This window comes from Leptonychotes weddellii, chromosome 4 (genome assembly GCF_054177405.1).
Source record: "Leptonychotes weddellii isolate Sample4059 chromosome 4, ASM5417740v2, whole genome shotgun sequence".
NCBI lineage: Eukaryota > Metazoa > Chordata > Mammalia > Carnivora > Phocidae > Leptonychotes > Leptonychotes weddellii.
Window position 1 is genome coordinate 13,089,626 of NC_138372.1, and position 12,828 is coordinate 13,102,453.

The 12,828-nt window shown below is 49.3% G+C and overlaps 1 protein-coding gene across 3 annotated transcripts in view; it reads left to right on the top strand.

Moving 5' to 3' along the window:
- The window catches only part of CAPZB (capping actin protein of muscle Z-line subunit beta), a 125,934-nt gene that overhangs the window by 33,842 nt on the left and 79,264 nt on the right, over positions 1–12,828 (top strand). The window lies entirely within an intron of this gene.

Sequence of the window (12,828 nt, forward strand, 5' to 3'; positions counted from 1 at the left end):
AGGATTTGATTGGTGGTTCAGCGAGGGAAAGGGGGGAGGTTTTTACCTCTGGGCCTTGTGGGTTAAAGGGGTTGGTGGAGTGGAAAGTGATGTGTTCATTTCAGTGTCTAAACACTCGTATCTGGGGGCAAAAAGATTAGAAAAATATTAATTAGATACCCTAACGGGAGGAGGGAGGAGCGCGGCAGTAAGCCCATTCAGATTGATTTACAGCTAGGAGTAAAAGTTCTGCCTGGCAAAGGAAAAATCCCCTCAGAGATAGAAAGTGCCGGGAGAGAAGGGTGTTCTGGATGTTTACTTTCGCCTCTGGAGCTGCCCCAGCGTGTCTTTCCCTGCCAGCGGCTAGGCTTGCTGCTGACCCCACGGGCTCCGCAGCCCCGTCTTCTGTTTGATTACTTGGAGATTATTCGGCTTCCTGTGTCTGTAGACCCAGGGTCCCTTAACACGCGATTGGCTGATAGGTTGGCTGGCTATTAACTCTCTTAAAAGGAAAGCCCACCCACACCATGCCTGGGAGGTCCTCATGCGCCCAGCACCCTGGAGCTGGAGTCTGCCCGGCTGCCTGTGTTAGCGCTGTCTCTACCCCCTCTATCCCCACGTTGACGAAAGCTCTGAGGATAAGCAAGTGACAGGGCCCTAATTAGAGTGCTAACATCACACCTGTTCTAGTTCTTAAACACAAAATGAACTTTGTGCCGTAACTACAATTAATCGCACATTGATTGGTGGCACCAGCTCATCAACGTGGCTCAGCATCCTGTTTGAGGCTGCCAAGCAGAAGAGCGGAGGGCTTGTGAGCTCCTGGGGCTGTGTTGACGTGGGCCACCAAGCTGTGCCCTGTCCCGCCACTCCTCAGCTGAGCTCTGCCCCTGACCTTGGGGTGGCGTCCCGGGGGCATGGCTCTTCAGGGAACCTGCCAGCTAAAATCCTGTAGCTGGACTGCTGTGTCTGCAGAACACTCTTGGGAAGGCACGAAGGTCTGTGGCTCCACCTTCCTTCTAGGTGGTATTGGGCTCCCTCAAGGACGAGGCCTGGTCCTGCCCAGGGACCCTGTCAAGGCTGAGGTTTAAATTCAGTGTGTTTTTCTCTCCCGCTTGAAGACAAAGCAGCAACAACTACAAAATCCTTATTTCTCAAAGGGTGATAGAAGTTTCACATGCTCCTAGCAGAGATTATTCTCAGTGAGGGCTGGGAGAGAAGGCACATCTCCTGGGGGGCCCACTGTGATCTGGAGTGTGGTGGTTGTCATTTTTTGATCGGTGGGGTTGTCCTCTGGGAAAGCAGAGTCAGCATTAGAGTTTTATGTCTGGAAAATAAAGCCTGGTTTCTACACAATACAGACCCTAGAGGGTAAAGTTAACGAAATCCATTTGGCAGATGGGTCATAGATATTTTAGAGGTTGAGGAATACCTCTAAAAAAGTTTGGAAGGTTCAGAAAAACAGGTAAAAGGAGAAAAAGAACCACTTAATTTCCCTACCCAGAGAAAGACTCTACTAACATTTTCATATATTGTTTCTCTCCAGGATTTCGGTATTTTTTTCCTCAGTTGAGATTAAATATGTATATACAACTGTGCTCATTTAACATAAAATATATCATTTTCCCATGTTTTAAAGGACTTTCTTTGCAAACATTGTAATGGTTACAGGCTATTTAATCATTTTCCCTTTGTTGGGGAGGTTATTTCCAGTTTTTTGCAACGTAACAGTGGGCATCTTTGTGCATACATTTGAGTGATTTCTTTAGGGTAGATTTTCCTAGAAGGGAACGAACACTTTAAAAGCTTTTGACACATAATTGCCAATTACTTTCTAAGAGAATTGTACCCCTTTCTGTTCTTCTTGGCACCCAGATTGCTTTTCTGTTCTGTAGTCATTGTGCCCTTAGGTAGTGCGTTTTCCGCCGCTCACTTTCTTCCACATGGCTGATGTCCTGGTACTCCTTTTCACTTTGGCCCATTTATCTTCACCTTTGAGTACTTCCAGGGAATAACAACGTGTCGTGGCAGCTTTAACGTTTCTGTTGGATGAGAGCAGTGTTCTCCGTGTTCGTGCACACAGCACGTCCTGAACCTCGTGTGGTATGTGGGCCCTTGGGCCAGCGCTCCGTCTCCGGGCGGTCCGGCCCGAGCCTCATGAATGGCTTCTCGGGGCCAGTTCTTCACTGCGCCCTGTGCACAGGGGGACTGACCTCGGCCCCCTTGCCCCCCAACTCTCGCTCTTGCACATTATCTGAGCAGCCTTGTGTGTGGGAGGTTTGTCCCGTGATTCCTCAGGCTGCCAGCTTCCTCTGCTCCTTCCACGTGGACTTGCCAAGTGCTCTTGAGAGAAGCGGGGTGCGGAGCTGCGGGCTCTTCCCTGCCCCTCCCAGCAGAGGCGGGACAGCGTTGGCGGGGGGCAAGCCCCGCAACACTGTCGGCACCTCTAGATCTGCCACTGTTGTGTTTCGGGTTTTTGCAACTGCTTTACAGAGGTACAATTTACATATCCTAAATCTCCCTGGTTTTGAGTGTACGGCTCAATTTTGTACATTTTTTAGTAAATTTACAGAGTGGCAGAGCCATCACCACAATCCGATTTAACAACATTTCCATCACCCGCAGAAGGACCCCTTGCACCCATTTGCGGTTACTTCCCATCCCCCCCCTCCTGCCCCAGGCAAACCACTAATCTCTCCTCCTCTCTGGACGTTTCGTATATATGGAATCATGGATTGTTTTCTGAGGAAATTATTTGATTCTTGAAGTGATGCTTGTTGGGAAACATCTGGAAAAACAGAATCCCCATGATTAGTGTTAGTTACCTTTGGGGAGCGATGTCCTCTGGATGGTGGGATCGTAGGGGGGCTTTGCACTTTCTGTAATGCTTGACTTGTTTACGGAGAGCCGGTATCCCATTTACAGTCGGAAGAAAAGGGGAAAGGGGCAAAAGGCACATATTTCAATTGTGGAAAATGCAAAAAAGTGTAAAGAGGATGAAAAACTAACAGTCCTGAGAATTCCCCCCTTGGGTCTAGAGCCGCTTTTACTTTGGTGTGGGTTTTTTCCCCCCAGGCTCCTCTGCACGTATTTTTAAAATCGAGCCCCCATATTTTGAATTTTGCATCCTGCCTGTCCGTATTGGTGTCACAGGAGCCCTTTTCTCACCTGACTGAAAACTTCTGAGTGATTGTGTAGGGGCTCATTTTATGGTTCACCGTAATTTAAGTACACGGAGCACTAAGGTTGGTTTTCCTTTTTGCCACTGTAAATAATGTGGAATGAATGAATGTGTGAAAGCTTTGTGTCAGACCTTTGCAAAATCCCCGGGGCAGGGGGGTTCACACCTGAAAAAAAATTGTTTTTCTCCAATTTGCAGCTGCTTTTGCAAAATTGCTTTCTAGATTTCTTCTCTGGTTTTTGCCTGCTCCTTGAAATTATTTATTTGGCTCCAGGGATGAGGTTTAGATTTCCAGGAGGTGGCCCCTTTGTGTCAGGTTGGGGTGCGAGGTGGACAGTGGCAGGGAGGTGAATGGAAAAGCCAAACCAGGACCTCCAAACATGGCAGTGCCCTTGGGAGCCAGGATGTAGTTTATCTTAACAAAATCTTGTGTTTATAATCTAGATAGGGCTGAGGCACCTAGTGTTTTCTGTAAATAATCCTCTTTTGTTCATCTTTAGTTTTCAGTAAAGGTTTGTTTGTATGTATGGGTGAGAAAATGTCTTAGTTGTTTTAAGAGGGTCAGTCCAAGAGATTTTTGGTCCTATTCAAGCCAGAGTTGCCAAGGGCCGGCGGGGGGTGGGGGGGGGTGGCACATGGAAACCATCTGTGAGGGCAGCTCTGGGAGCACGCGGACTCCAGGAGAGCCGAGGAGCAAGTTCTTTGATGAGCCAGAATCTGAACAGAGGTTTTTAACCTGAGACGTTTGGAGACGGGAGGAGGAGGGTCTGTGAACCCACTAGCTACCTTATGCACACTGTTTCTCTCAGGAGAGGGTCCTTAGCTTTCATCACTTCATCTCTGGCCTCGTGAGGGGCAGCACCGTGAACGCCCCAGAGGGACTGGTGTCTTCCTTAACAAGCAAGGGACACCCACACTGCAGCCCCCGCATCTGCTCTGTGTGATCTTGGTCACAGGTGACCCAGCCTCTCTGCACCTCTCCTTGCTCCTTGTGAAGTGCCCAAGTGCTGGGCATGTTGGAGGCACTCAGATTCACATCAGAGTTCTTATCTGGATTTGAGCTCCTAGAGTTTTTAAAGGAGCCACGGACCCGAAATTGACCTGAGCCACCTTATATATCTCTTCCACCCTGAGTCGGGTGATGTTAATGTGGTTCTGTTATACCGTGTCCTGTTTATTTTAAAATAAGGAATAGATTTTTTAAAAAAATCATTTAATAAAAGTAAGACGTACTCGTCATATAAAAGGATATAATTATTAGGTTCTTTTTGGGGGGAGGAAGGCCATGAAACCAAACCAGTGCTGGCCATCCGGGCATTTACCTTCTGCGCACTGAACGAAGGCTTCTTCCAGGGCAGTTGGTGTCGAGTTAGTTACTGCCGCACAAGGGAGCAAGCAGTATTTTTATAACGTGTAGAGGAGCCAAGCTAAAGCCAGAACCAGTGGAACTTTCCTAAAACAAACCAGAGTTGGAGATTCTAGAGTGCCTGGTGGCATCTTTGCAGGAAACTAGCAAAAGCAGAGCTTATCAAGTTGAAGAGTTCTGGTGATTTTTGAGGACCCTGTGTTTTTTCAGTCCTTTAAGCGCCTGGCTGCTGCAAAGTTTCATATAGGGGTTCCTTTTGCTCCTTCCTTGGGGGACGGGGGGAGCTTCCCTGGCCTGAATGCAAGTGGGAGAAAGTTGCCTAATGTCCTGAAAACAGGCCTTGAAGCCTACAAGAGCCTGGCTTAGTTGGCAGCTGGGGCTTAACACACGGGGGTGTTGCCTGATATAAATTTGTGTACAAAAAAACAAAAACAAAAACCCACACACACACTAAAAACTTTTTATTATGGAAAATTTCAAGCATATAATATAATGAACCTCCATTTACCTGTTGCCCTGGCCAGTCTTGTATCCTCTCCACCCACTCCACCCTCCCTTAGCTTAAATTAGTTCGAATCAGATCGTCTGGTTTAAGTTTAATGAGCAATCTGGGCAACCATTCTGAGAACAGAATTTTCCTACACTCTGTACTGAAGTCTGAACGAAGAGTGAGTGATTGCTGGCTTTTTTTTTTTGGTCAGTTTAAAACCTTTTTTTATTTAAGTTTAAAAACCCTTTAGCTTTTGGGACGCCTGGGTGGCTCAGTCAGTTAAGCGTCTGCCTTCGGCTCAGGCCATGATCCGAGGGTCCTGGGATCGAGTCCTGCATCGGGCTCCTTGCTCAGAACAGGGAGCCTGCTTCTCCCTCTGAATGCAGCTCCCCCTGCTTGTGCGCTCTCTCTGTCTCTCTCTCTCTGACACATAATATCTTAAAAAAATAATTTAAAAAATAAACTCTAGCTTTTTTTGTAATGAAAAAATAATGCATGCCCCTTATGATTGGAAATCACAGCATTTACAAAGATGATAAAGCCCCTGACAAGGCCCCATCTGGAGAGACCCACGTGATGTTTTGGAGGGCTCCTGTGCACGCCTCGCTTGCGCTCTTGCGCAGTGTGAGGCTGCCACCTCCTGTGCCTTCTGCTGTGGAGCCCCCATCAAGCCGCCCCTCTCCCAGCGTCCCCATTGCCTCTGACACTTTGGAGCCTGGGGGCGGTCTGAAGTGAGTGGTTCTAGCGTTCTGAATTCTGAGTGTGGGGGGCAAGAGGGGTGAGCATGCCCGTCACCACCCTCCAGTTGGTGGCTTGTTCTCTAGACACGTGATGGGTGCCCACCAAATGAAGTTAAATGACTGTGCTACACCCCACTCCCACTGGGTCCACAGAGCCTTCTGCTTCTGCCTTGAACCCTGCCTCTCCCCGGCTGGCTGGGCAACAAAACCGAGTCCCACAGGAAATGGGGTGCTCCTGAGTGCCCCTCCCACATTCCCTCTACTTCCAAGAAAAGTCCCCAAGCAGATGAATTCCTGTGTGCCCTGTGTCCCTGCCCTCTGAATGTGGGGGAGGGGACAGACCCCAAGTTCTGGCTGAGACACACGAGCTGCACGAAACCAAGAACATGCATGGCGAAGTACCTGGGATTCAGTCTTTTAGAGTTTCCAAACCTGCTTATTATTTATATTATGTATATTTTGAAAATTCATTAGCTATTCTTTGAAAGCATGGTTTTTAACGTAATAGCCTGTCTTAAGGATGACCTAGAGTGGAGCTGGATGCAGTAATACCTGTTGGGACACTAATTCTGAGTCACTCTGCCGAGGGGACCTCAGCGTGGATGTCTGCGGACTTTTCTTCCTTACAGTGTCCATTGGTGTAAAAACCACATGTCCTAGCGACATGGCAGCTTGGATCCAGCGGTTGCCATCCAGAACAGCTGGCCTTAGGCTGGATTGGAATTTACCTTTTCACTGTGAGGAAGGTTGGACTGACCTGCCAGGGTTGGATTTCAGGAGAAATTCGCAATGTACATAAAGGAGCAAATTGTTTTTTTTTTTTTTTTTTTTTAAAGATTTTATTTATTTGACAGATAGAGACACAGCGAGAGAGGGAACACAAGCAGGGGGAGTGGGAGAGGGAGGAGCAGGCCTCCCGCCGAGCAGGGAGCCCGATGCGGGGCTCGATCCCAGGACCCCGGGATCATGACCCGAGCCGAAGGCAGACGCTTAACCAACTGAGCCACCCAGGCGCCCCGAGGAGCAAATTGTTTTTACATTATCTCTCCCCGCCTCTATTTCTAACACATATTCGTGACAAACATATCTTCTGTTAAAGCGTTTCCCGGATGATTATACCTCCAAGTACTTCCTAAGTGGTTTATTGGACTTGTCAGGAACGGGTGTGTTTTTTACTTCAGCTGTGGGAATGGTGGTAGCAGCCCCCACCTGGGCCTGTCGTGCTCTCCTCTGTCTGGGCACAGCCTGTGACGGCGGCTGGAGGGGCTGCTGAGGTACTTGCCGCAGGACCTTGACTCCCTCGACCAACAGACACAGCACAATAAAACAGCCCCAGATGCTGCATCTAACAGGAGATTTGGAACGAGTGGCGCAAGCTCAACACTCCCTGAGTCGGTGCAGCGGACCCTGGGGGATGCCGGATGGAGGGATGGAGGGGTGGTGTCAGACCCGTGTCCCAGCCGGGGCGAGCTGCTCTGTGGGCGACTTTGCAGGCGTGTGAGGGCCGGCTTCAAGGCATTTGAAGGGACGTTGTGTGGCCCGGACCTGGTGTGTCTTCGGCCTGTCTGGGGGGTGATGGGCAGGCCTGTGGGTGGGTAGAAGTTGCAGGCGGAGGAGCTGCTGTGTGGACAGGTGAGTTCTCCCCTCTGGTGGTGATCAGGCAGAGGCTAAAGGGCCCAGAACCGTGGGGGTGGGGGTGGGGTTTGTGATGGGGGGAGGGAGGCTCTGGGCTCACTAAAACTCTGACCTTCTGGATTCTGTAAGAACAGCAGACCTTTAACTCAAAGACTTTTACTGGTTGATGCCATCATTTCCCACGTTAATACAGATGTGGATGGTTTTGCCGTATGGGAAAGAGGCTGTCTAAGGTTAGTTTTAGAACTTTTGTTCCTGTGGAATGGGGCAGTTTCTTGCTTTATCTCACTTTTCCGATGTGGAGTTTTGGGGATACCTTCCAGGAGACGTGTTGTTTCCTACCTCCATTGGGCTACCCCAAGGCCAGAAGACGTCTTTCCCACAGGACTCTCTTACCTGGGATGTGCCACCGTGTTCCCTGTCTCTTGGGACTTCGGTGGTCTTGGGCGGAACCTGCTGATTTTTACGTCCTGCGAGAATGCATCTTGGCTGCTGAGTCAATCTGTTTTGCATCCCTCGTTGGAAATGGTTTCTACCCCTGCCCCCTTACTCTGCATTTAGTCTTCCTCCTCTGAGAATCAGCTAAAACTGTTTTCCCCAATCAGAGGACATTCCAATGTTGACCAGCTGCCTGCGGTTGGTTATAAGGGAAACTACGAGAAAGAGAGCGGGTAGTTCTTGCTGATGACCTTGAAGGCCTCTGAGGGCCTGTCAGCTTTTGGTGGGGAGTTGGGGAGACATCCCTGTTACTACCTTCTTTGAACAACACGGTGTGCTTGAGAGCTGACATCCTAACTTGGACAGTCTTACGTGGCTCCTTCTTGTGCTGAGTCTCACTGGTGAAGGGCACAGGAAAATCGAAAAGGGAGCACAGCTCTGCGTCTGGGTCCTCCTTTCATACGTAAGTTTGGGTGAGCCCTGAGCGCTGTCTGAGCTTCATCTCCCTGGAGAGCAGTGGGGAGCGTTGATGGTCACTTTTCCAGGGGCCTTGGGGGGCTGCTCGGCACTGAGACGCCTCAGAAGGTCTCTCTTCGCTCGGCATGCTCTGGGTTTCCTTAAGCTTACTTCCTAATTGAATTTTCTCATTCAAACCTGCTTTCCTGAAGCTGTCGGGCAGCAGGGTGCTTTTGAGGTGGTGGAAACGTGGCCGGCTCTCTATTTTTTATTCTTTTCTCCCAACCTGATTGAGGTATAATTGAAGTATGCTAAGTGGCACGTAGTTGAAGTGGACAGTTTGATCCTTGCTGTTTGTTTTATGATAACGCGGAACATCTGCCTCCCCGCACTTGCCTTCCTCCTGTGTCCGATCCTGCACTCCCGAGCTTTCCAGAAACCTCTTAGGAAGCAGGGATTCCAGCTGGCAGAGCTGTAACAAGTGTTTCCATAAGCATTCCCACGATCCTTTAAGTGAGGAGTGTGACCTCGGAACCATGTGCCCGTTCCCCTCCCTTGACAGAGGAGGAGGTGGGAGGTAAGAACAATACCGGGATGGCTGTGCTCCCCGTCTGGGGCACGGCCGGAAAGCTGAGCATTTGTAGGCCATCCAAACACTGGTGTTCTCCTGGGATTCCAGGGTTAGGAGGGGAGGAGAGTGAATTGATTTCTACCTTCACGTTAGAGCAGAGAGAACTCGCAAAACAGCCCCCTCTGCTTTTCTAAGCTCTCCTACGGTGCCTCCCGTTCGTTGGGGGCACGGAACTCATGAGCTACGTACAAGGAAATTGGCAAACGAGGGGCGCCTGGGCGGCTCCAGCGGTTAAGCATCCGACTCTTGATCTCAGCTCAGGTCTCGATCACAAGGTTGTAAGTTCAAATCCTGCGTTGGGCTCCTCTTGAAAAGGAAATTGGCAAACTAAAGCAAAGAGGCTTTCTCTTTGTGTTATGACGCTCTCTCGCCGGTGAGTATTCAGGCTCGCTTTGCTGGGGCCCCTGGTACACAGTTCTTCAGTTTCCCTGGGCTGGTGGAATACGGGGGATTCCGAGCTTTGGAACACCAGGAGGATGTCTCGCTGTGACAGTGCCCGGGCTGTGTTCCGGTGCCCATTGGGTTTGGGTCCTAATCACTTTTCCAGTTAGAGAGATCCTTCGTTCTGGATCGGGTTTTCGTAAGCCCCTGCTGAAGGAGCATGTGCTGCTTAGGCTGCTGACTCTGCATTCTGTGTTCACTCCTGTGACCAAGGGACAGGCAATGACCGACGTTACCGATGTTTATTTTCTTAGAAATTAGTGAGCACCCACTGGAAACCTTGTTTAGGAAGGTGTGTCTCCTGGGCCTTGGGGGCACACCGTGTGGCTGTGACCGTCATCTTTATCTGCGGGTGAGGAAGGGGCTGGCACTGACTAGAGGTGGTGAGGACAGCTACATCCCAGCCGCTGAGTTGGTCAGCGCCCTGTCCTCAGATTGCTCCCTAGCCTGCTCTGAGAAGCAGGTTGTGAGGGCCTTTGGCCTGAGCCACAGTGACATTTCTTATATTCAGGAAGCCCTTACTGACTTGGGGCTTTTATGATAAGACTCTCTGCTTTTAATGAAAGCTCGCAGTGGATTTGTACGTCTGGATGAGAAACAACTTTATCTACCATGGGATGGGAAGACTCTGTTCTGAGAAATCGAGCCTTCAGGTTCATAAAGAACTGTCCTATAAGCCACCTTTGGGTTTCCACGTCGTGGAGGTCTGTGCTGAATTAGGCCCCAGCATCAAGCCCGAGCCAGCCCTGCTTCGATGTGACGGGGAGTCCATGGGGCTGTGCAGGCCGAGCCCTCCCTGGTGCTCACGGTCGCCGCCATGCTCAAGAAGCCCAGAGTCCAGCACTGTGTTCTAGAGGTTGGCAGGAGGCCAGAGAGACCTCGATTTTGAATTTTAGATGATATCCTTTTATTTTTTTCCCCCTTCCTCTTCTCTTGACTTAACCTGTCAAATTTATGGAGCAGTGACGACATCCCATGCATGTGCTAAGTGCTGTATACAGAATACCCCCACGTGATCCTTCAGATAACAGTATGAAGGATGTGCCATTACTACCCTCCTATTAGAGCTTAGGAAACCTGAGGCCCAGGACGGTTTGGTAACTGGTCCAGCGGCATGCAGCTGGAATCTGATGCCCTCAGGATTTGAATGCAGACCACCTCTCTCAAACCTGTTCCTCAACCGGAGTGCGACACCACCACCACCCTCACTTGCCGCCCAGCTGGCCAAAGTGGATGCAAAATAACCAGCTCCTCTTCTTCTGGAGGCTTGAAAACCAAGAGGTGGCAGGGGTCCTTAGGAACAAAGCATGGTGGCAGCAGGTGTCTGGCTGGCTGCCGAGCAGTTCGGCGTCGTGCTTAGGCACGCCGCCTTTGGGGTCAGAGAGACCTGTCTTTGAACCCCTGCTTCGGCACACTCACAACGTGTAACCTCCCCATGCTCCCTGGGGGACAGTTTCCGCTTCTGACAGGAATGCTAGTAGTGACCTTCTAGGATTGTGTTTTCAGATTCAGTGGGATCCTGGCATATGATCGCTTGGAACAATACCGTAAGGCGTTTTCGCTGTTACTGTGAATGCATTTGAAGCTGTGGGTCCGAGCCCCCGGTGGTGTAACTGCTCAGTGGAGACTGGTAGTTGCCACTATAGCAACTGCACTGTGGGCTCTGCGGGCAGAGCCTGCTGGGGGCGCTGGCGCGGGGGATGGTGGTCACCGTGACGCACGCTGTCGGGGTTTAGTAGAAAGAGATTTTGGATCTGGAAGTTGCTGCTTCCCTTCCTTTCATTCTTGCTGCTCATTGAGGGACGTTCCGCTCCTTACTCATCCCCCAAGTTTCTTGAGGCAGAGCACTGAGCATTCGGGTGAGGGTGGAAGGGAAAGGAGATTGGAGCTTATGAAAATGTCTTGCTGGCGAGAGACACAGTAGCTCTAAGGAAACGTGGGTTGACGGGGAAATAGTTTTCACTCCTGCAGATCACTTTCATCTAGCCCAGAAGAACCAAAAAGAAGTGACCTGGCTCTGATTTGATTCTCAGGCTCTTGTTCCAGGCTACCCACTTGCGAGCGCGCGTTTTCATTCCATACAGGAGCGTTTGATTCTTGTGCGCGCTGGAACTAAATGCTGTGTAAAAGGATGGTGATGGTATCTCTCTTGATGGAGTACTTAATATATCTCAGGAACCGTGCTACTTTCTTTTCAGATACTTTCTGAGGTGGTCTTCAATACTGCAGGGTAGGTACTACTAATATTCCCATTTAACAGATGAAGGAGTTGAGGCTCAGGGAGGAAGGACTTGTTCAGATCTTTTTTGCTCAGAAGAGGCAGGTGAAAGATTTACACTCTTGTCTGTCTTACTTCCAAGGTCCTTTGTGCCAGCCACTGACTGGCAAGGTTGTCTGTTGTAGGTCTTAGGTATTGAAGCCAGAAGACCCTGTTTATAGGCATCTCTCTGCTTAGCTGGTCCTGACAGCCAGAAGGGAGGAGCTTTGAGACCGGTCCTAGGTTAGATTTGCAAACTTATCACAGGTTGGTAACATGTCGCGTTGTGCTTCATCGTCACGACAGCACGTGAAAGCTTTGGTGATGTGTTTGGGGGTGCTAGGGGGCCAGCCGTTGTTTCAGGACTCTGTTGTACTTGTTCCCGTGGTGGACAGTGTAGAGACTGGGCCCTAATAAGGAGCTGCCCTTGAGTTGCATAGGGCAAGCAGAGGTTGGAGAGTCTTCCATATTTATTCACATCTGAAATAGGACGTCAGGAACCCAGGATAGAAGTGGGCCAAGTGCTTTCCTTGATGGGTAAGCATTGTGTTCATCTTTTCCTCAATCCTCCCTTTGGCCATAAGTCAGAAGGCTGCACTGCCCCCTTTTAGATGAAATTCTTGGATTGAGGGAGCCTTTATTTTTTCCAAATCCCTTAAATCTTGCTTTTCCATCAAGATTTGTCTGTTTGCGGGGCGCCTGGGTGGCTCAGATGGTTAAGCGTCTGCCTTTGGCTCAGGTCATGATCCCGGGGTCCTGGGATCGAGCCCCGCATTGGGCTCCCTGCTCCTTGGGAGCCTGCTTCTCCCTCTGCCTCTCTCTCTCTCTCTCTCATGAATAAATAAATAAAATCTTTTTTTTTTAACTTATATAAATTTTATTATTTTTAAAGTAACCATAAATCTGTTGAACATGGATAAACTGTTGGATTCTGAATTTTTGGTAAAATGTTGTACCATTCAGATTAGATAAGCGACCTATATTATACATGTAAAGTGTAATATATATTTTAGACGAAATAAGACATTATTTTAAAGTATATTTAGGATTATTTTCAATGTTCTATACTCTATATTCCCTGTAAATAATTATAGTCAAGAAAACATACCATTCTCTAAAAATAAAACAAGCCAACAAAAGCTTTCATTAATCTGAAACTAAAGATTAGCTTTCCATTTCTTCTCAGGATCCGTGTTGCTAAATATTTTTCCTTC